The sequence below is a fragment of the Cephus cinctus genome, unplaced genomic scaffold (assembly GCF_000341935.2).
Source record: "Cephus cinctus unplaced genomic scaffold, Ccin1 Ccin1_scaffold0227, whole genome shotgun sequence".
In the NCBI taxonomy this organism is placed as follows: domain Eukaryota; kingdom Metazoa; phylum Arthropoda; class Insecta; order Hymenoptera; family Cephidae; genus Cephus; species Cephus cinctus.
Window position 1 is genome coordinate 516,159 of NW_014332943.1, and position 22,251 is coordinate 538,409.

General features: G+C 36.6%; 1 protein-coding gene and 1 long non-coding RNA gene across 3 annotated transcripts in view; one reads left to right on the plus strand and one right to left on the minus strand.

Moving 5' to 3' along the window:
• Positions 1 to 22,251, minus strand: part of LOC107265523 — an 88,845-nt gene that overhangs the window by 38,351 nt on the left and 28,243 nt on the right. The gene's annotated exons all lie outside the window — the stretch shown is intronic.
• On the plus strand, positions 7 to 8,032 carry LOC112494024. Its single transcript, XR_003059098.1, has 2 exons — positions 7 to 7,715; positions 7,808 to 8,032. It is a non-coding gene; the product is annotated as an uncharacterized LOC112494024 (long non-coding RNA).

Below are 22,251 nucleotides of genomic sequence, written 5' to 3' on the forward strand. Positions count from 1 at the left end.
GGGGGGGAGGGGATTGTAGGTTTGAATAAACGGTTTTTGGTAATGTTAGATACGAATTAGTATATAGTAGATATTGGGATACTGCTCGATGGTGCTGTGGTGAGACTATTACGGGATCGTATATACTTCTGGATTTTATCTAGGTGCGTTTAGATTATTAAAAAACATGGGAAACAGGAAAAATACGAATAAGTCCTGGTAAACCTATATAGAGACTTCCGCATAGATTGCCAAGTGGATAGTATTTCCGTGTGATGGGACAGTGTTCGTGTACTTTTTCGATTTACGGGAAATATCCGGAAATTGTGAGAAAACTACGTATCCGGCAATTCCTGAGGAGTTTTCATCGCTGATAAGTGATTTGCATCGAGTGTCTGAGCGACGATTGTTCCTTGATGTAAAATAAAAAAAAGAATAAGGATATTAAGGTATACGATATCACACAATTCTTCGTTACAAGTTTCGGAAAGCAATGTGAATTGTCTTGAAAAAAGTAGAATGGTGGAAAGTAAAATGCTTTTTTTTTTGTACGAAATTTCATGAAAATGAAAGTAATTTTATTTTATTTCTTATGGACACTTTCTTCCTCCTTTCATCACCCTCGAAATCTCATTGTTCCCAATGGGTTACAATTGTTTCTTTTTTATTCGTTCATTCGTTTGCGTATTTTCTTTTTTTTACTTCTCGTTTCTTTTCTCTTCTCAAGACTGCTCAGATCCTCACTCGCGTAACTATGTACTTGCTGAATAGAAGCTTGTCCTACTTAGCGTGGGTACAGTGTTCAAATGAATTCCTGTCATCTTGAAAAAGAATCCGCAGGCGAAAGAGTTTCGTTGGTAAAAGCTTTCCTTAGAGAAAAATAAAAAAGTGCATTGAAAGAGAAAGAAAAACAGGAAGGCATCAAGGAAGCTCATCAAATGAGTATAGCTACGTCGAATTTCTGGTTTTCCTCAACAGTGTGACAAAACGCGACGCTATGATATCCACTCGAGATAAAGTGCACGGATTCGCATTATCCTCCACGTTATTAATTGTTCCCCGACATCCATACAAGTTTCTGGTGCAGTCTGGTGAATCGTAGGACGTGGAAGTGAGCCTCTGAACTCCTGAATAATAATTGGAACACCCCTGCATGCAAAGTGCTCCGCTCTCAACTGTCGTAAATCACGGGTCGAATCCCATCTAGGAGCGAGCCGTGAAATCAAATATTTTCTATAATTAAAATACTCATCAAAACATTGATTAATTAAAGGACTCAATGGATCAAGAATTGCACGAGTGGCATGCAACTTTTTTTTAACACCAAAAAAAGTAGCTTCTGTGCATTTAAAAGTGCGTGAACTGCTGCTTCTTATAGATTTATTAAATTATAGCAGGGTGAATGAGTGATATGAAGAATATTGAATGGCATAAAGGTTCTAAATTTTTGTAAAAATTTATTTCTTAAATGATCCACTGATGTAAATGTCACGATGACGTCATAGCAGTGCATGCTTTGTAGCCTGGAGACAGTATTTTAATAAAGATTTATAAATGTGAGGATCAATACGAATTAATGGTAATTGATCCACTCAGAACCTATAGAAGATTATGTTATAGATGAACATTTAAGATAAGCCGTTCGGCTGTTTCAGTGAAGGATAAAGTTAGGCAGATCTAATTTTACGCTTGGGAACTTAATGCGCCATTTAAATCGGTAATCTGCGTCGCGACGCTATCATGGGATCGTGGGACGTCAGGAAAACTTCGCTACGTCTCGTTATCACCCGGATGCTCTAATCAGTGAATGTGACTATAATAAAAGGGATGCACTCGAGGATCTGAGAAAAAATGATGGGTCTGTTTGATCGCTTGCTTCTTGGTCAATAGTTCATAGTCGCAACGACGTATCGGACGTATGGGAAAGTCTTATCATTTGCGATAACTAGTAGTTTCTTGGGATATACCTTATCACTATTGGAGCAACTGCAGAAATTCATCGAATTTATTGTGCAACAACGACGACGCCCTAAAGTCCGTGTAAAGTTCAAAGAACCTGATGCACAGTGCATTGTACATACTTGTACATAGTCATAAATTCCAAGCAACACAATCTCCTCTCGTCATATACACTTCTCATGCATATTAACAAAAATATTATAGTGAATATTTTTTTATTAATCACGTTAAAAAAAATTAAATAATGAAGTTAATTTTTTTTTCTGACAATTGATTTTTTACGTCATTTCTATTAGTACCTTTAAACAAATGGCATTGCACAATAATAATGGAGACTAAAGAATAGGATTAGATATACATATATGTATGTATAATACATATATATGCGATTCCATCAGACTTTAGCAACCCGTATTTAATTTGCTGTGCTACGTGGATTCGGTCGTTTTTTATTTTGAACACATATCCCGGAGATGGTACATCGTATCAAAAAATTATCAAAAATGAAAGTTTTGTTTTTGCTTCCTCATAGAGGAAGCTATGTGACGGTGGAACATTTTTCTTTCGAGATTTTCATGTCACCATGTTAAGAATGTGCCAAAACGTCGAGAAAACACATTTGAAGAAAATGTCCGGATGAATGTATGTGTGTGTGTGTGATATGGCCTCTCAAAATTCAAACGTGTATAACTCGAGAACTGTCTTAGTTACAGCCCTCAAATGTTTGCAGGCATGTGCACCTCTATAATCCATTCATCGACTATAATTTTCGTCACGATTCAAGCTGCCGTTCGGATTTTATGTCGTTTTCAAATTCCCAAAAAAAGAACGTTATCACTCTAGCGATCGTAAATTTTGTGATACTCGTCTAAATTGTTCTTGACAAAACGATTTGTATCCAAGGTTGGTTGGTATTGCATTTAGGCCGAATCCATCGAGAAGTTTTGATTTTATGATATTTTGAATTTTTCGAAAAATCAACTTTATCGCTGTAACTAGCGCTTACTTCAACGAATCAAACCGCAATTCTGTGCAAGTATGAAATATCATCTAGCCGTATAACATATAAAATTTGGTGAAGATCGGCAAAGCAGATCTAATTCTATAGCAATTCGAAATTTCACGGTTCGGTATAGTAAATGAAGATTCATCTATGAAAAAGCCAAAGATTAAAACAAATGAAAATGCTTCCTCATATAGGGCCTTCATACACTACCTACGATTCGGAGGAAGCAAATTGCAAGTTCCAGCTTGCGGCTGTTTTCAGTATCTACAATGAAAAATTTTTTTTAACTTGTTGAGTAATCTAAACCAGTTTTCAAGTAAAAGAAATACATAAAATGTTTTTTCCTGGCCAAAGCGCCATCGATATTGGTGTTATGAAAATTTTTTTATATTCTGTAGACAGAATATGAATATTGTGCAAAATTACAAATTGGGACATCCGGCCGTTTTTTAGTCACAAATTTCTTTTTAATTTATAAGAACACTAATTTTTGTTAAAAATCTTAAACAAAAATAAATAAATAAATTCTAGTAAATAAAAAAAAGTAATGCGGGCTTTAAGTTTATAACCCTAAAGACAGTCTCAACCCTGAAACGTATAGAGAGATAATTTAATCATAAAAACCAAAAATTAGTGTTCTTATCAATTAAAAAAAATTTTTATTTTGTAATTTTGCACAAAATGCATATTCTGTCTACAGAATATTAAAATAATTCTGTAACTCCGATATCGGTGGGGCTATGGTCAGGAAAAAAATGTTTGTGTTGTTATAGTTTGGTTTTTAGGAAAAACTATTCGTAGCGTGAAACCCAGGCTCGGGATTCGGATTTCGAATGATATTCGAAAGGAAATCTTCCTCGGAAGAAATAAGCACGAACGGTTGGAATATTCATCTCGAAGGGTTTATTTTGTAGAGTATTGTAATTTCAGCAAGATCCTTTATGGTAATAACTTTGCGCGACTATGGTTGAGTTTAGAGTATGACTGAACATGATAAGCATTCCGGCGTTTGATATATATAGTCAAAATCCGCAGACTAGAGGGGTAAGGAAATATCGGTTTGGGTTAAATGTATTAAAGGTTGCGGAAATGCACTTTGGCATAGACTAGGATAAGGACGCGTAATGTGGTCTAGGATGAGCCAAGTATGCTGAGAAATAGGATAAGATCTTTAGCCTGTGTAATGGTAATCATTGCGAAATGCTTGCTGAATGATTGGGGAGGTGCGTTTCACAATGTGGCGTATGCCAGAACAATGTATTTCTTTTTTTTCAAAACAGGTTTAGATTACCCAAAAATTAAAAAAACTTTTTTGATTGTAGATACTAAGAAACACAAAATTTTTATTTTTTATAATTTTTTCATACGATGCATAGTCCCTGGGATATCTGTGTTCAAAATAAAAATGACCGAATCCACGTAGCACAGCAAATAAAATATGGGTGGCTAAAGTCTGATGGAATCGCTTATATATATATATATATATACATATATATATATATAGATATTTGTATTGTAGTGCGTACATACATAGCGCGTACCAATTACAGTCAGTGTGACGGTAACGATGGTTACGAGGAAGACGAGATGCTAGACAGTAACTTTCTTCCGATCGCAGATGCACCTAGAAGATTCGCGTCAAGTAAAGCGCCATCTTTTTTCACTTTTTCTTTCGTGCCCTTTCTTTTTTCCTTCTTTTTAACAGCTCTCCCGTGAGTTTTTCAAATGCTTCTCGATCTCCGGAAAAAAACCCCGTTGGCCCTGGGGCTGCGAGGGTTGTGTGAATACGCTGGCTACAATGGGGCTATCCTTTTGTGGTCCTTTTCCGTCCGATAGGTTGGGTCAGCTTGGTAATATGTTCAAGCAAAACTCGTTCAAGTCAAAACCGAACGTTTCACATTGATTTATTTACGGATCTCTTTTTGTTTCATCCCTCCGTTCGCACGCCCTCGAGTCATGTGACAATTTTAAAGTAAATTGTTATCTCGCGTTCCAATATTTCTACATTTATAATAGAAAAAAAATGGGAAATTGCATTAATATTATTTCATTCAAAAGGTTTTAAACGTACTACACCTTTCTGGTAGCAAATATTCATTCAAATGATTTTGACTGGATAATATAATAAATTTTCTAAATCTCCATTAAGAGAACTTCGGACCTCTGATTGCCATACAAGTAAAATGTCAACGAAAATCGTAAATATCAAGATTTTTAGAGAGATTCGTTCCCAAAGTAAAGTTCAGCACACACTTTGCAAGGGTTACAATCATTTTGATACTATTTTCGCAAATATTAACCCAAAACCGAAAGAATAATCCGACCTGACATTTTTCGCGTTTTTCAAATCCATATCGAAATGTTCAGGTCGGATTATTCTTTCAGTTTTTGATTGATAATTGCTAAAGTGGTGTCAAAATGATTGTAAACCTTGAAAAATATGCGGTTAACTCCACTTTGGGAAAGAATCTCTGTGAAAATCCTGTTATTTACGATTTAAGTTCACATTTTGCTCACATAACCAATGAGATGTACGGAGTCCCCTTAAGCAATTTTTTTAAAACAAATGTTACAATTTTCATTTTTCAATTGTCTAGTCTACGTTATCGTTACAATCAAGTAGATTTGTTATGTATATACTATACTGAAGGAAAAGCAAAAGAAGAATTGAGTACATAGGCAAGCATGTCTACATAAGCATAGTATGTCTACATAAACGCTCCTGAAATACCTTGAGAATCCACTATATTATCTTTATCGGTTGAAATATGGACACGGGTAAGGTATCGGCTGAGAATAGGACGTTAAGAGGAGAAAAACGTTTTTCCTGGTAAAAAAGGTTACGTACGTAAATAATAAATATAGATATCAAAACAGTATATCGATACTTCACCATTTTTTCTTCCTGTTCTTTTTTTCTTTTTTTTTCACCATTCTTTTCTTCCTACCCTTCCGAATGATATACCTTTTTTCGATGGTTGCTCTCTCGTGTTTTCAGCGTTTTTGCCAACACACCCAGTGTGACAGGTGCATTCAGGAATGCAACTCGTCACCGCGCAGTGGAGAAATACATTTCGGGGAAACGGGAGTCCCACGCCGTGAGTTCGAAGAGACAAAAAGTTTTTTTCTTCATCCTTTTTTTTTACCAGACCCTCTTTTAGAAAGTCTTTAAACCTAAGTGATCCTACTTCTTAAGTGTCACGCTATCGATCATTTCTCGCTGAGTAAACTGTATTGCTAAAAAAATGCACCTGATCGTTGTAGAGAAGTGATGGTTTTCAGGATGAAAAAAAACATTTCTCAGCATTAACACATCCTCGGTGAATCTTAGGTGCATTTGAATTTGGTAAATTAAAAGTGTCTTTTGGAACGATCACACTAATTACGTACGCTGACACTTTGTCAATGAATAATAATAGATATATGCAGGTACACCGAAAAAACGCCATGGAAAATCAAACCAACATGCATTATAATGCACGTAATATATGCATGCAATGTTCTCGCTTTTCCTATTGAATCGTATGTCGTATGGATAACGATCCGCCATCTTGTTGAAATCGTAAGGGAAATCAAATACTATCACGAATATTCCGTTCGGGAAAAATTCGTATAAAACAATTCGTTTAAAGCAATTCGTCTAATAACAATTCGTCTAATCATATTTTATCTGAAACAATTTGTCTAAAACAATTCGTCTAATCACAATTCGTTTAAAACAATTCGCCTAATAACAATTCGTGTAATAACAATTCGTCTAATAACAATTCGTCTAAAACAATTCGTCTAATAACAATTCGACTGTCACACTAAATTTGTTTATATTTTTCCAATGTTAGGCATCCAATATTTATGATGAGCTTAAAACTGTTTCGTTAGGTTAGATTAGGTCAGAATTCCAATGCCACATGTCCCAAGGTTTAGTTTTTTTTTTTAAATATACCTATCTCCTTGCTGTTGTTAGTGCCGTATGATATGGAAACTGCCTTCTGACATATATGTATACATATATAGGGGGAAGCGCGAGAAACAGAATATCTGAATATCTCTGTTGAATTTGAAGATACATAGTTCGTAAATATCGAAATTTAAATGGTTTGAAAGGGCACACATGGCTGTCATAATTTTTTTCATTTTTTTCATTTTTTACCAGTTTTTTCAAGGTTATCACCAGTTTTTTAAATTGAATGGCATATTTTTTCTCCTTAAACATTGTAGTCGGCATCCAAACGAATCCAACAATGTAACACAGTATGAGCTTTAAACTAAGCTATTAGCAAATTGTTTAGACGCATTGTTTTAGATGAATTGTTATTAGACGAATTTTACGCAAATCCGAATATTCATCATGTTGATGGGTGCCATTTTTGGTGTATAGAATCTTTCAAGGGAATTCCGAATCAGATTTATATGCATCGTTGCATCTTCCGACCATGTTAAGAAAGCTCTCAATTATAAATTGCAGATACCAAAGAATTATTCATGTTATATCAACTGACAGATTCAATTACTAAGATATCGGTGTCAGTTAACGTTTCCATTAGTGTGATAAAAATGGTTGATTTAAAAAAAAAACAGAAAATCATGTCTGTCAAGATTTGAACGAGCAATTTCATTGACATAGGAAATTTATTAAAGGGAACAACCAAGATAGAGTAAAAGAGACACGCGTAAATGTTTCCAGAGAAATCACGAAAATCCATTTCATCCCGCCTGACGTCTTGCGGCATCTCTCATATTTCCTAGTGCTACGTCTTAACAGACGGACGAGGTAAGATTGTAATAAAGCTCTACCATAGCGACTGCATATCCAACCGAATTGAGTATTCAATTCGTGTTCCTTGGTGCGCAAATCTTGACTAGGCTGACATCTAGAGGCATGAGAAAATTCGATCGTGATCTGAGGATGCAGTCGCATTAACCGATCTGCAGAGGATGTCTAACGTCACCAGAACATAAGACATATACAACCAGGATACAAGTAGATATAGATCAAGCTGAATCAGCCAGTAGAAAAAACCATCGAATACAGACACAATTATTTAATAAAATTACCTCAAATTTTTGAATTCTGGTCAGTATTGTGAATAACTGTCTAATACATGGATTTTTACTACCTACCCTACTATGACGACCCTGAATTCCTCATTGAGGTCAAGGACCTTATTTGAAGTCAAACTTGTCAGGATAATGGGTTAGTCCAATGCAGCTCGGAATTGGCCAGTGCTAATACCAGCCATGTTTGCTAAGCGCAAACTTTCTTCCTCCTAGATCTTTAGGCTGAATTTTTCTTTTTTTAAGGATTTGGTTTCTTGAGGAAAGTTCAGGTTTCATTGTTCTCCCGATCCTCGTCGACTAAGAGACCAACGTATTGACATTGACTTTTGATGTTTTCTTGGTTATGTCCCGACTAAATGCGTTTCCACTTTTAACTTCTAAATCTTCATTTTTTCCTTTTTCTCTCTACTTTTTTTAAAACTTTTTTCTCACTCTATTCCTCGGGTCTCCTTAACCGATGCTCGTGCATTAAATAGGTAATGTGCTTCGTCAAAATTCATATGACTAATTAGAATTAATTAAGCATCCACATAGGTACTTGCTTTTTCGAATCGGTAGGTACCTAGTGTACGTACACATATGTATATAGACACGTGTATACCTACGATCAAATAGACTCACGTCAGCCGCGTATTTCCGTTATGCTAATTCAGTAGCCAGTAGCAGTCGGGCGTTGGGTATATCGGAGAATGGTAAATTTACCTGTCTATTTAGCATACACGGAGTGGTCTGATAACTATTCATAGACCATTGGAGAATTCTGAAATGGCTATTACTCTATAAAGTGCATTTAACGTTTTTATATATTGGAAATATAACTACGTTATGTATATGATAAGATGAGAAATTATTTTTCTCACGAAAATGGAGTGTAGTGACGATTTATGTATCGTCGATATTTTTTTCCACGGCGAGCCAGTGTCGCTGTAACTTCATTGACGTGAGTACGCGATAACACGTATGGGCTTGTGTACGCATAGGTAGGTAATTGAACGCGAAGAGACGACGGCAATATTATTTTAAGCAAAATCAAATTACTCTCGATTTTCACGTTGTACATAGTGAGGTATATAAATTACGTCTATTATACCTCGAGCGAAATTTTACTGAAAAATGTCAGTCTATGGATACTAGCCATGTGTATACTAGTGCATGGAAAAATTTATTTATGAATATATATAATGTAAATTCATAAATAAATTTTTATATATATATATACATAAACTTGTCGATCGTATAGTTTGAGGACATGCAACGTAAAGGGGCGTTCACAATAGCGAGCTGGTGCGTTTTTCTTTCTTGGTTTTTTTTACAAAAATATTACCTTTGGACATCACAGCATTGAAATTCTATCATATCCTAATCTAACGAAACCCTTTTTAAAGCCCATCACAACTCCAAGAGCCTAGCATTGGAACAATTTGAACAAATTCGGTGTGACTTTATGGCTTATGGAGGGTTTTATGGCCCTGAAAAAAGTCGTTACGCTGAAAATTCTTCAAGGACATATTTCAAAACAGCCACATTTCACCAAAAAAGAAAACACAGGTCTCCTACTCCGCGCAAGCAACGGACAATATTACGATGTACGATACAAGATTTTAAATCAAATTATAGAAAATTTGTGAAACATAGGAATTCTAGAAATTGGTAAATTCTGTGCCATATATATATATATATACCCCCAAAACTCTCACAGAAATGGCGCACTAAGATTATCAGAATTTATGAGGTATGCATTTTTACAGAATCACGCGTTAACAATATCAGAATTTCAAGCGTTACGCATTTTCTTGACGATTTTCGTGACGCATGATTTCTCCTGAAATACGACTTAATAAACATCTTAATGTTAATAACTAATTCGTAAATGAAATCGTCTTCAAAGTAGCCCAACGTCATATTTATGTGAGAGAATTTCAGTGCTATGCCGTTATATTGTTTTTGGTATTCTTTCCTAAATGTACAGAAAAGTAATCAACCGGCGACGATGAACTTTGTTAGAACTGCAATTCTTAAATGCAGGTCGGTGCAATACCTACCGAGCGAACGTTGAAGTATAACAAAATCTGTATGTATATGACACATATGAGGTGCACCATACAATGCAGTTTACAAATGTGCAGCAAGCATGTCATTCATTCCCGAGTTTCATCTCCCGTTAATTTCACGTCTTGTTCCTATTATAAATACGACATGCTGATATCAGTCTTACGCTATCTACCACTCATTTATTATTTATTCCATTAACACGTTGAATGCCGCGTCACCCAGATCTGGGCGGTGGCTATGTTTCGTCACTTTCGCTTCTTCACAAGAAAATGGATGACGCCTTTCTACTTTTCCCCTTAAATAGGATTTTACAAATATTTAATGGAATTAATACATGTAAATATAATCGCTCTATGCACCTCCCGTATATTTACGACTTCAATTATCGGATTTCGAACCGGTAGGAAACTCTACCGATTGTCGCTTGGCGTTCAACGTGTTAAAGTCCCATTGCCCGTAATAAAATGCACAATAAAATCATCTTTGAGCTGTTTTGCTTGACAGTAAAGATATATACGTAAACGTTATTCCAAAAATTTAAGAAAGCAATTTTTTGCACGCACCTACTTTTAATGTCTGTCACTCTTTGTATTTGAACGTTTAACTCAATTGCCATTTGCATGCGTATAAATTTATCAAACATTTATAACATGAAAAATGATTGGCTTTCCCGCTATACATTACTGCAATGTCCAACACATTCGATATCCCTTTTTTTAATAAATTTTATTTGAAATTCCCGCCACGAGCACTCTAGCTTTATAATTCTCAAGGATACTCCACTCTTTCAACCCATCATATGCATTCTCATATATCTTCATACGCACACATGCACATACATCATTGTCCCTCCTGGCTGTTCGATCGTGCTTCCCAATTTGATTGTTGCAAATGCGCAGAGTAATTAACGAAAATCTGATGCAGATACGCGCAGCCATTAGTCGCGCGTGGTTCTTGCGCCGCAAACATATAAATGCATCCAAGTCCTTCCCTTTACACAAACGTGAACGCGTAAATATAATCACGCGACGAATAGCAGGACGTCGACCTTTTCGGAGACTTTGGGTCTGGTCGAAAATACAATGCCACAATAATGCCAACCAAACGGGTATGATAATATTCATGCCGAAACACGCAACGCCCGATAGTCGATTCGTATACCGATGCATGATGGAACATGGCGGTCCGGTGCATCGCAATGACAATATGCGACAGTGCTAAATTGCACTAGGTAGGTGAATTACCAGACTTACGCGGACCTATACTGAACGCGGTATGTAACAGGTCATTTAATATGCAAAGGTTTTAAGTGGGCTAATTAGTCAACATCGTTTTAACAGTGTGACTTGAAAATTGCACGAGAATATGCATTTGATAATTTTAAATAACCATATTTTGCATTTTGATATAAAGGTTTGATAAGAAGTGTTCAAACGAAACGAAATGGATTTTCTTATTGCTTTTTAATAATAATTATAATGATTTTTTATTATTCCACTTTATAAATTTTATTTTTTATTATTGTCTGCGTGCGTTTGATACGGGTTAGAATTGATTTTTTAATGATTACCAAGTTTTCAGTTCGTTTTAATGCGTCTTGGATGAAAGGAAAATTATGTAAGTGAGTCTTCTTGCGTTTTTCGTCGCGGTCAGAAATTCGCGTCAATCTCCATCTTATATTAGACAATCTTCCGGTACCTGAGATGATTTTGAGATGGCGGTCATTGTGGTCTTGCTGTTAGGGTGTCACGATCCTGTTCCCTAAGTCGTAAACTTTTACGTTTCTCTTACAGATTCTAAAACCGGCATTTAAAGTTTTCCTAAAAATCAGACTTTAAACTTAGCACTGTGTCATTATCTTGATATCCCGTTCGATGTCGTTCGATATCGTTTCCGGGTTATTAAATGGACTTTAAATGGACGTACCGGCAGATACTGCGATATCCTTATATGTAATGTAGATTTGTAATTTACATAAATGAACCGAAAAAAAATGTATGCTTGTCTTTTTATATTGAAAATATAATATTATCATTTGATAACACGTAAGTGCCTCCACAGCACGTTATTAATTTAATGCATGATATACTCGTGCGGTTAGTTTCATATTCAGAGGACTCTTTTACGTTGTATAAGTCATAATAAGGTGACCCCTCGACGTATAATTGAACTTTCTACTTGATCATACAAATAATGAATTACATATGCTTCATAGCACTGTTTTCATGTACAACCGATTCTACAGGAATATACGTAATACGCATATTAGTTATACATAATTATATTGGGGACGAAAATTTAAATATCATTGCAGAATCGATTATATTTCATTCATTAGCGATTTCTAGGAATCAGTCAGTGCAACATAACGTATTATACATATAAACTAAATATATTTGTATAATAAAATTTAAAAAAATAGATATGTAAAAAAATATATTTTGATTATATTCCACCTATAAGTCGCTCTCGTGGAGGATAGTCGATCGTAATTATATCAACTGGAATTATGTATACCGAAGAAAATTATTTTTGGAAAAATATTGCAACATATCTTTCCTCCTTCTCTATCTTCGTTCCTTTATAATTTTATTTTCCCGCCTTCTCTCCACCGTACATAAATGCCATGAGACACAACGTTAAAAAATGTAAAAATAATAAAGTCCAGGACACCGTTACTATCTTGTCGCTATCGGAAACAATCGACACGAGAGACAAAACGATGTTACCCGATTGTTTCTCCGGTACCGTGACGCCATCAGTATTTCCGTTCTCCATCTACCCCTTTTGGTCGTCTGAATATTCATATGCGCGCGATTTCAACTGCTTGCCTGATTTCACCCTTTTCATTTACTCTCTCTTCTTCTCTCGGTTCTCTCTTTTTCTCCCTTGATTTGCATATCTCCCACATACCGATCTACAGACTTTTACACAATACCAACTAAAAATTTCTCAAGATAATATATATACATGTGTATGTTATAGGATACAAGCAGGAGCGACGCGGGTAGGGAGTGGGTACATAACTAATATTAAACTCAAAGGGATATATATCCCTATACATAAATGTAGACATATAGTAATACTTATTAATATCACTCGATTGGCAGGCAAACCTGGAGCTGATTGGTCTTTTAACTCGAAATTGCCGAGTGATTTCGTTTCGTTGTTTTCCTCATTTTTTATTTCACCGTCAACTTTGCTGTTTATTCCATGCGCCGAGAAATTCTCATCCCCTATTGACTTTCGAAAGTACGAAAAGCAGCTCAATTCTACTGCAAATACGTGGGTAGACGTTTTCCCAATTAAATTCGCGACAGCCGCGAAGCAACCAAGAAAGAGACCAATTAAAATTCCGGGTTATAAAATTTGCACAGACCATTTCGATTTTATCCGTTATTTTCTTCTTTCCTCCAATTTTCTCTTTGATTTCATTCGCGCAGTTTGAATGGCTACCAACAGTGATATCTGGAACAAGCCGGCAAGCGTCTGATAACACTGTAATATATTTGTCTATTGACCAACGGACATGTAACATACGCATGTAACCAAGTAAACATATATAATTCGTTAGCGAGATAGTTGTTGTAAAATAATAAATTTAATTAGTAAAAACAATTTGGTCGATTGTCTGATCAATTATCATTAACACAATATCATTCCGGAATGTTAAGTATGTACATTCGTATTTGTATAAAAATTTAACTTTAACATAAGTTATACGTTTATTTAAATAAAGTTGGTATACCTTTTTAGAGCCCTTTTGCACGGTCAGACTCGGAAAGAATAAATTCGCCAAATTACGAATAGTTTCGTAAGCAATATCCGTTTTAGAGGAAAACTTCTTAACCGGTCGTTCGTTCTGGCCGCCTGGTTGCCATGACGGATAATAGAACATTCTTCTGCGCGTGCTTCTCCAGAGCGAAAAACAAGTGAAACGAAGAAAAGGTAGAAGTTATACAAATCGATAAATATTATAGAAATGTGGGGAGCACTATTTTTTCAGTCAAAATTTGTATATGTATATATATGTACATATATACATACATATATCACTATAATCTAATTCAGAATAACCTCGTACAGGACACGTGTCATCAATAACCCATGGCGCGTCACTTTTCGAGAAGTTGTATCCTCTATCGGAAGAATAAGGTATCTGACAGTCTCCACGCGCGCAACCTTAAACAGAATGCAAAGCAGAGATACCAACGATACAAAATGTATAACCTCTGTCCTATTTCACGTGGAATACATATTTCAAAGCACATACTGTATCTTCATGGAACCTGAGTGAGACTCGCAAATGACAATTCAAAAAGTAAACAAGATAGGAGCACGAGCATCAGTCACGTGAAGATACATTTTAAAAAGTGAGTGTATATTAAAGAAAAGTTTAATCAATATTTGTATGAAAAAATGAGAAAAAATAAATGTGACAAGGAAATTAATACGGTAAATATGTAGGATATAGAATTAGTATTCGTGATTTGTTTGGAAATAAAAAATTTCATAGATCAATCACATACATATTATATGAGCAATTGATCTAATATTCAAATTTAGGTAATTGGGACATTCAACTTTTTTCTTGTTAATATTTCTTTTAATATATTATCGAAATTGTCAGTTGATGAACTGCGTAAAAACAGCCTGGACAAATTATTCGTTATACATTGTATTTTTTACTATGACTACCAACTTTTATGCGCTTACGTCTATGCGATAAGGAATCCATGAAGCTGCGATTCTTATTTGCTGAGATATATCGAATTTTTTGTTGAAAGTGCAAGATGTATACACTTCTCGTAAATTAAGCATTACGAATGTCAAAAATTTAATATTGTATAGGATGAGTCGAACGTCAATAGTTTTTTTTTCACTTTTTTATATCCATCTTTTTTTTCTGCCGCAATGCGGTCGCGCATATCCCCCATTCCAGTCGTTTCTGCGTCTAAGGGCCTTTGACATCTTCCAGAACTATTAGTTATCGCCAAATCCAAAGTTAGTGGAACTATGTAAAGGGAAGTACCAACCTAAAATCGGATTTCCCGATAACTTTAATGGCGCTCATTCTCATATTATAGGACTTGTTTTCTTGAGCTAAGTCGACCTACTTCTCCAGGATTTAAGAAAATGCTAAGCTCTCCATCTACATTATACATGAAAAACCTCATAATATAATTGAAATGCGATTAAAGTCATATCAAGATATTAGAAATGAGCAAATAATGACGTTTAGATCTCTCTCTCTCTCTCTCTCTCTCTATCTCTATCTATCTTTTGCATTGATCCACGTATTTCGTGGGGACTTTTCTGAGAAACTGCAAGGTACTCACTGTCAGTAACTCCTCCCCCTCCCCCCATTCGATAAGTTCTCTTTGACAGGGTCTATCTCTATCTATCTTTTGCATTGATCAAGATATTAGAAATGAGCAAATAATGACGTTTAGATCTCTCTCTCTCTCTCTCTCTCTCTATCTCTATCTATCTTTTGCATTGATCCACGTATTTCGTGGGGACTTTTCTGAGAAACTGCAAGGTACTCACTGTCAGTAACTCCTCCCCCTCCCCCCATTCGATAAGTTCTCTTTGACAGGGTGGATCGTATAGGATGAGAAAAAAGAATGGACAAAAACCGCGAGGCATTCCAGAACAGTTACAAGAAAGTTCATCGAGTAAGAAAAGTGAACCGAGTCCAATGGCGCATCAATCACCAGTAAACTTGGCAAACCCACTAGGGGAACCTTCGAGACACATTCTCCACTAGAACAAGCAAGTCAGAACCCGAGTATCGAGAATCGAAGAGAAATGAAGCTTCTGGATGCTTTTGAGAAGGTATGGATTGCTAAGTAGTAATTAGCTTGGGAAAAAAGAATTAATAGTGATTACTCATAAGATCAGATATACAACATTCATTAGGTACACTTGCCTGTATTATATGACAGTATAAATTGGACCAAAAATGAGACCGTCTTAAAATTTGTTAAAAAAAAAGATATCTCAGAACCTCAAAATATGTAAAAAAAAAAGAAAACGAATATTTCGTGCTTGTAAACTTTTGGAAGTTACTTTATTATATACGTGTCAAAAAAGAAATGCAAAAAATGCACCGTCATTTTAGCTTTTAACGATGATTAAGGAAGTTCCGACATAGGATCAGGTAAGACTTAGATAACTAAACTGGTAATCATATAATCTTGTCAGTACAGTATCGGATATATTATATATAAAGAGATGGCGTGAACTTTTCAAGGTTAAATATAACTCTGTGAGTTTTGCGAAAGGGTAAATATATCCTTACCATGTACTCATGTAACATGCTTGAAAAATTGTCATTTGAGATTCTATGAAAGTCTCATGAAAACTGGAAACGATATTCACTAAAACCAACAACCATCCTGATGCACAATATTTTAACATAAATGGAAAGATAGTTAAGTTCCATTCGGCATCTCTAAAGAACGCGAGGAATGCATCATAGACTCTTCTGTCATACTTACTGGTCTATGATTTGGTGTCCTAATTCGTGTCACCGTAGCATCTAGTGAATTTAATTATGTGATGAAATAATCACAGCACATCGGGACGCTGTGAAAAGCATTATTAATTTGTTCTTACCCATCTCCCGGTAGATGATCAGCGTTGACGTAAAGTCTTACAGAAATTGTCCACCTTACGATTTCCGTCCCGATCATAATTAACGTGAAAAACGTTAATTAAAGTCTAGGAGCTCAGTAATCAAGCAAGTTGACCGAACGTGACAGATCATATTATATCACAACTTAAAGTCATACCTAATTTATGATATTGCATGAAACCCTACGAGGAATCAATAAAACGTATGTTACCCGGTATGCATATTAAAAAAAAATAGTTAGCCAGGTTAAATATAAATTACAAAACTCCATATCTCATCATTCTTGCAATTCAAGAAATTACTAATCGATAGAAGTCGGAGTTTTGTATTAATATTGACAGAAAAAACAGTGCGGTTCGATTCCTCATTCCCATTCTCTCAGCAACTAGATTTGCTGTCTGCAGTATCCTATTGTATAATTATAAACCATAACTATTCTAATTCCTGTGTATTCCGTGAGGCGAATATTCAATTCGATTTCACGAGCTAGACAAGTTTCTCTTCTAAATTCTCTGGTGCGCTATGAACGTATAGATCAATGCCATTTGCATAGGTTGTGATTACAGTCGCCATTGGCAAGTCTAGTAACAAAGAAAATGCGCGGGACACCATCTACAACTGTAGCACATGGCGCTAGTGCATTTACAAGGTCAGTATTGTTAGCTGAGCTAATGTTGAATAGGCTAACAAACTGGGAGCAGCTTCGACGGGGGTTAAGTCAGTTAATTAGAGAGTTTATCTAAAGTTGCGTATAGCAATTGCAGATTGTGGTATAAATTATCCTTCATAAATCTCATACCGTTATAATTCGCCGGCAAGTGAAAAAAAAATGAAACCGAACCCTTGGAATAATTATATATATAATATAATAAATAATTATATACATATATAATATAATAAATAACCCGAACCCAGGGAATAATTTGTCTGTGAACTCAGATCCACATTTTTTTGTTTTTAACGCTTCTATTTTTGTTCTTTCACCTTCCTCTTTGTCGTTCAACCCTCTTGTTTCTCGATTTTTCGGTACAGGGAAGTCGCGTCATCATCAGCCTTAACAGCGAGGAACTTCTTTAATGTGGACTTTTTGTACCCAAAAAGCTTACACGAAGGGAAGCGTTTCTGTTTCCAATTCCGCCGAGGTAAGGGAAGTAATAGCAGAAGAGACTAAAGGGATGAAGGGCGTAAAAGAAAAGAAAAAAGAAGAAAAAAATGATGCAAGATAAAAAGGGGAGGAAAAAGAATCAGGGACAACCGACCTCGTAAGTTCGTCAAGCCCTCATTCTTCCGATCTTTGTACCCATGTATAACCGTATTGCCACCAGGGTCGTATTTATCAATATAGAGTTTTCCATGAATAATGTATATTTTATTTTAATTCCTGGTTTTCTCAAGGGACTAATTTTTTCGCGTTCGATCTCACTGTAGAGAACTCTGCAAAATTGTCATTTATACGAAACACACGAAATAGCTGGCAGGTGCATGGCAAATTATCAAGAGACGCTAAAGGTCACACCTGCCTACGATAAAAGGTCCCTTAACGATACATGGAAGACTATAGTAGTAGCGATGAGTACTATTTCCAAATTTAAAAAACTGGTTAGGTCGCGCTGGCTATTAACAATATTAGGGTTGTCCGCTCGAGGCTGCACACTTGATTCTTATAGTTCTATCTCTAGTACTGTGTAGTCCTGATATCCAGCGTCATTTACTTCTGAATGTATATAAGGTCACGCCGTTGAGTTTTGAGGAAGGGAAGATACTACCATCCTATCGTCGTGGGTGGTTATTGCTAAGGCGAAAATAGACCCGTGAAAAGTCCTGGCAAATATTTGATACGGAATTTATCTAGTAAGTCCATGGAGTCTCTGGATGGACTGTGCGCATAGGGTTCAATTTATATGTCCGTCCTTTCCTTTTTTGTCTGTCAATTTTTTTTCTGTATTGGCCAATCTTCACGGTAAGGATACATCAGGGAATTTAAGGTTAACTTTCCTACCCTATACATCGTTGCCAGTCTATTAAAGGACCCCAAGACAGTACCTACTCTCTGCTCCAGTATTTCTCTAATGCAAACTCTCTCTCTGGTTCACTCCCCCTGCCTCTCTTTCTCCCCTTCCTTCACGAAAACGAAGAAGAAGAAGAAGAAGAGCGTCCAAACGGCGAAGAAAAAAGTCCGCAAGATGTCTGGTTCTTCCGCGGGGCCAATGCGGGTGCATCGGCCTCATAGGCCGGGCCTATAACCTCACCAGGGCTGGACACTCGAAAATTGGGCCCAGCGACACTAGTTATACTATATATCACAAGTCAATTAGAATTTTCAACAGTCCTACGAAGTAATACTTGATACGCAATTTAAGTCTGTTCCTTGTATGACTATAGTGACTTGGCAATTTAGAGGAAGAAAAACAATATCCATCGAATATTCATTGTTTATAGAATATTCGTACTATTCAATTATACAAACTTCCAAACAAATAGTGTAAAGAGGTACAAATCAAATTCAACAAGTGAACTTTTCTTTGACCAGAGACTAATAATAAAAGTGCATCATCTATCAAGCATGCATTCGCACAGCAGTGATAGCATTCGCTGTGCTATATTTACTCTAAGCAGTCGTTTCAGATGCATTCAATTAAAATTGGGTCACCACTGTAGACAAAATCACCATCTGCCATTTATCGAATCACTAGTTTCTCTGGTAACACCATAAGTACAGTTACTAATAAACTACGCAGGATAAAAAAATAGGCAGACGCTTCATCATGCTCAACTACGAAAATTTAGTTACTAAATATACGGATGACCTCAAAATAAACCTGTACAATATCTACGCAACATACCAGAGCATTAATCTCTAACATAACATAACACAAACGAATTCTATATTAGAATATGCCATAATCAATCAATCTAAACTGAAGTCAAGTACATGACAAATTGTACGATAGTGATAGAGAATATAGATAGGAACCGCTATGATTTTCTGCAACACGGGATAATGTCAGCTTAAGTTAGGCTAGATTATCCCAGCTGGGACAGTCCGACGTAGAAGATACCAGACACCACAGCGAATATACAAGAGTCCATTGATTAGAGGGGTATAATCCCAGAAGGTAGATTAGCTTACTTTAAGCAGAGGTTAGGTTCACTATCAAAGCACTGAAAATTTGTGTGACACAGGGAAGCTAGCGAGCGACGAAAGTTCATTAATTGGATGAAGCTTTGGTTATACAGCCGGTAAGGTTGGAATTCAGCGTGGGAGGCAATGACGCTAGGTGGGTAAAAGGGTAGTTTGCGCGGCTTAGGTTAAGTATGAGATTAGGTAACGGCGCCGAAGTGCAACGACATAGAAAACTGGCAGCGCCGACTGGCCCATAAAACTTTAACGTTCCCTGTACACGGACATGCGCGCATCGATGGTGCATATCGAAGTCATTCGACCCACATTGTTTGGTTAGAGCCGGTGCAAGGCAGCTATGCAATTCGTTGCTGCAGCGGACTGGAGCGACGTCGCGATTCGGTTTCAGCCACCGTGACGTCAGCGGTCGCTTTGCATACATATATCTGAGCCCGGTTGCAGTACACGAATTAGAGTCAGTGTATTCTCTCTCTCTCTCTCTCTCTCTCTCTCTCTCTCTCTCTCTCTCTCTCTCTCTCTCTTATTCTACCCACTCGTACCTTCCCGATATACGTCCAACAGTAACCCTAGTCCCAAGAATTCGGCAGTTTCTTATTGTTCCTTTTAACTATTCTCTCTCTTCTGATGTGTCAGTCAGTAACGCCAGATACGATTCGTGATCGACTAAGTGGAAACGAAGCAAGACTATGGTAGGGAGTAGGGACTGTGGATGATCAGAGAAGAAAAAAGAGAGACAGAGAGAAATAGAGAAAGGAGGGCGAAGGGCAGTATGTACAGAAAAATAAGACAAGTCGAGTAGACAGAGTGTCCAAGGCGCGAGACAGGAAAGACAGAGAGCAACACACGCGAAAAGAAGAGGTCGTATGTGTCAGTGGTGGAATGCTGTACGGGAAGAAGCGAAAGATGCCGTAACTCGCGCAATGAACAGCCTTTTTTACACGTAAGGCCAAGGCATTTAATGCAAAAACAGGGCTTTGTGTCGAGGCACACGTAATACGTAGGAAAAAGGGAAACAAAAGCGCGTGCGCGTGTCCCTGTCCTTTATCCCCACCACACTCTCCTTTATTGCCACTCCTTTTACCAGATCCATCCTATATATGAGCCGTTCAGTGCACACATCGATTAACTCCATAAAACAAAAAGTTGAGAAATGCGATGAAGTAATGTATATTGTAAATTACTTATTATTCAATGGCCAAAAAAATTGTGCCGTTTAATGATGCTAATCTTTATTATTCAGAAAAGTTATTATAAATATAAAAAGTTATGACTATACCAAGTGCTTTGACACTTAAATTTAAGATTTTTCAAAAAGTGGAGTTAATCGATGTGTGCACTGAGCGGCTCATATGTACCATATATGTATTCTTACTGCAAATATTATAAGGGAGCTCTTTCGAAGCTGAAAATGATGGGGCTGCACGAATGATCGGAACGGGCTATATTAATTTTTCTCTTCTGTTTGCTTTTACAGTAAAATTCGAAAATATAAGGTAAACAATCAGTGAGTACTTTTCGTAATTTTTATTAGGACAGACGAGTACGGGTCGTCAGTAGGAAAGCCGTTCATAGGATTTTTTGGTTGCGATTTGGCATAGGATATTTGGGCTGCGAATCAACATTGGGAAATGAAACGCAAGCTTAAAAGTAGCATAGTGTGTGACTATGCTTTAATTCTCTTCTTCCACCTCCAGCATTTTTTATCCCACTACCGTAAATTCTAGTACCCCCACCACAACACCCTAGCCCTCCCGTTGCAACTACCACATCTCTCCTGCATTCTAACCGTTCTGTTTCTTTCCCTTTTTAACCATCTCTCTATCTCTCTCTCTCTCTCTCTTTCTCTTTCTCCCTCTAGCACTCTGTAGGAGCGTGAACCATGTTACGACACTTGCACGAAACTTGCATTCTATACTCACATGTGGACCATCGTGCGGGATGACATTCTTACCGTGTGTGTGCTCACACGCACGCTACTCGAGTGCCGGACAGATGCTGGAGATACGTGTATCCAAACGGCCCACGGCACTACTGCATTTGGCTGCGCATTTCAGCGGTTCTCACTCGTACGTCGCGTTATCGTTACTTCGCGGATTTTTATGAGCTTCCGATTTATCCCATTTTATATACATATACATATATATACCGGTGAAAAACGCGTGCAGAAACTTTTCCTTTTTCCCTTTTCTCTTGTAGCATTTAGTCAACTTGTTTAGTTATCTGTACTAAGCTGTATACTGGTAAATAATATTGATTGTGTAATTTGAAATTCGTAAGAAATTTGCATGTTACTTAATTTTTGAGGACTTTAATCTACACTGGGATAATAATATTTCTGTAGCTTTGTCATCAATTATTTTTTACAAGTTCCTGGCACGAGGCATTTTTTACCATATAATTATTTGAAATTTTTGT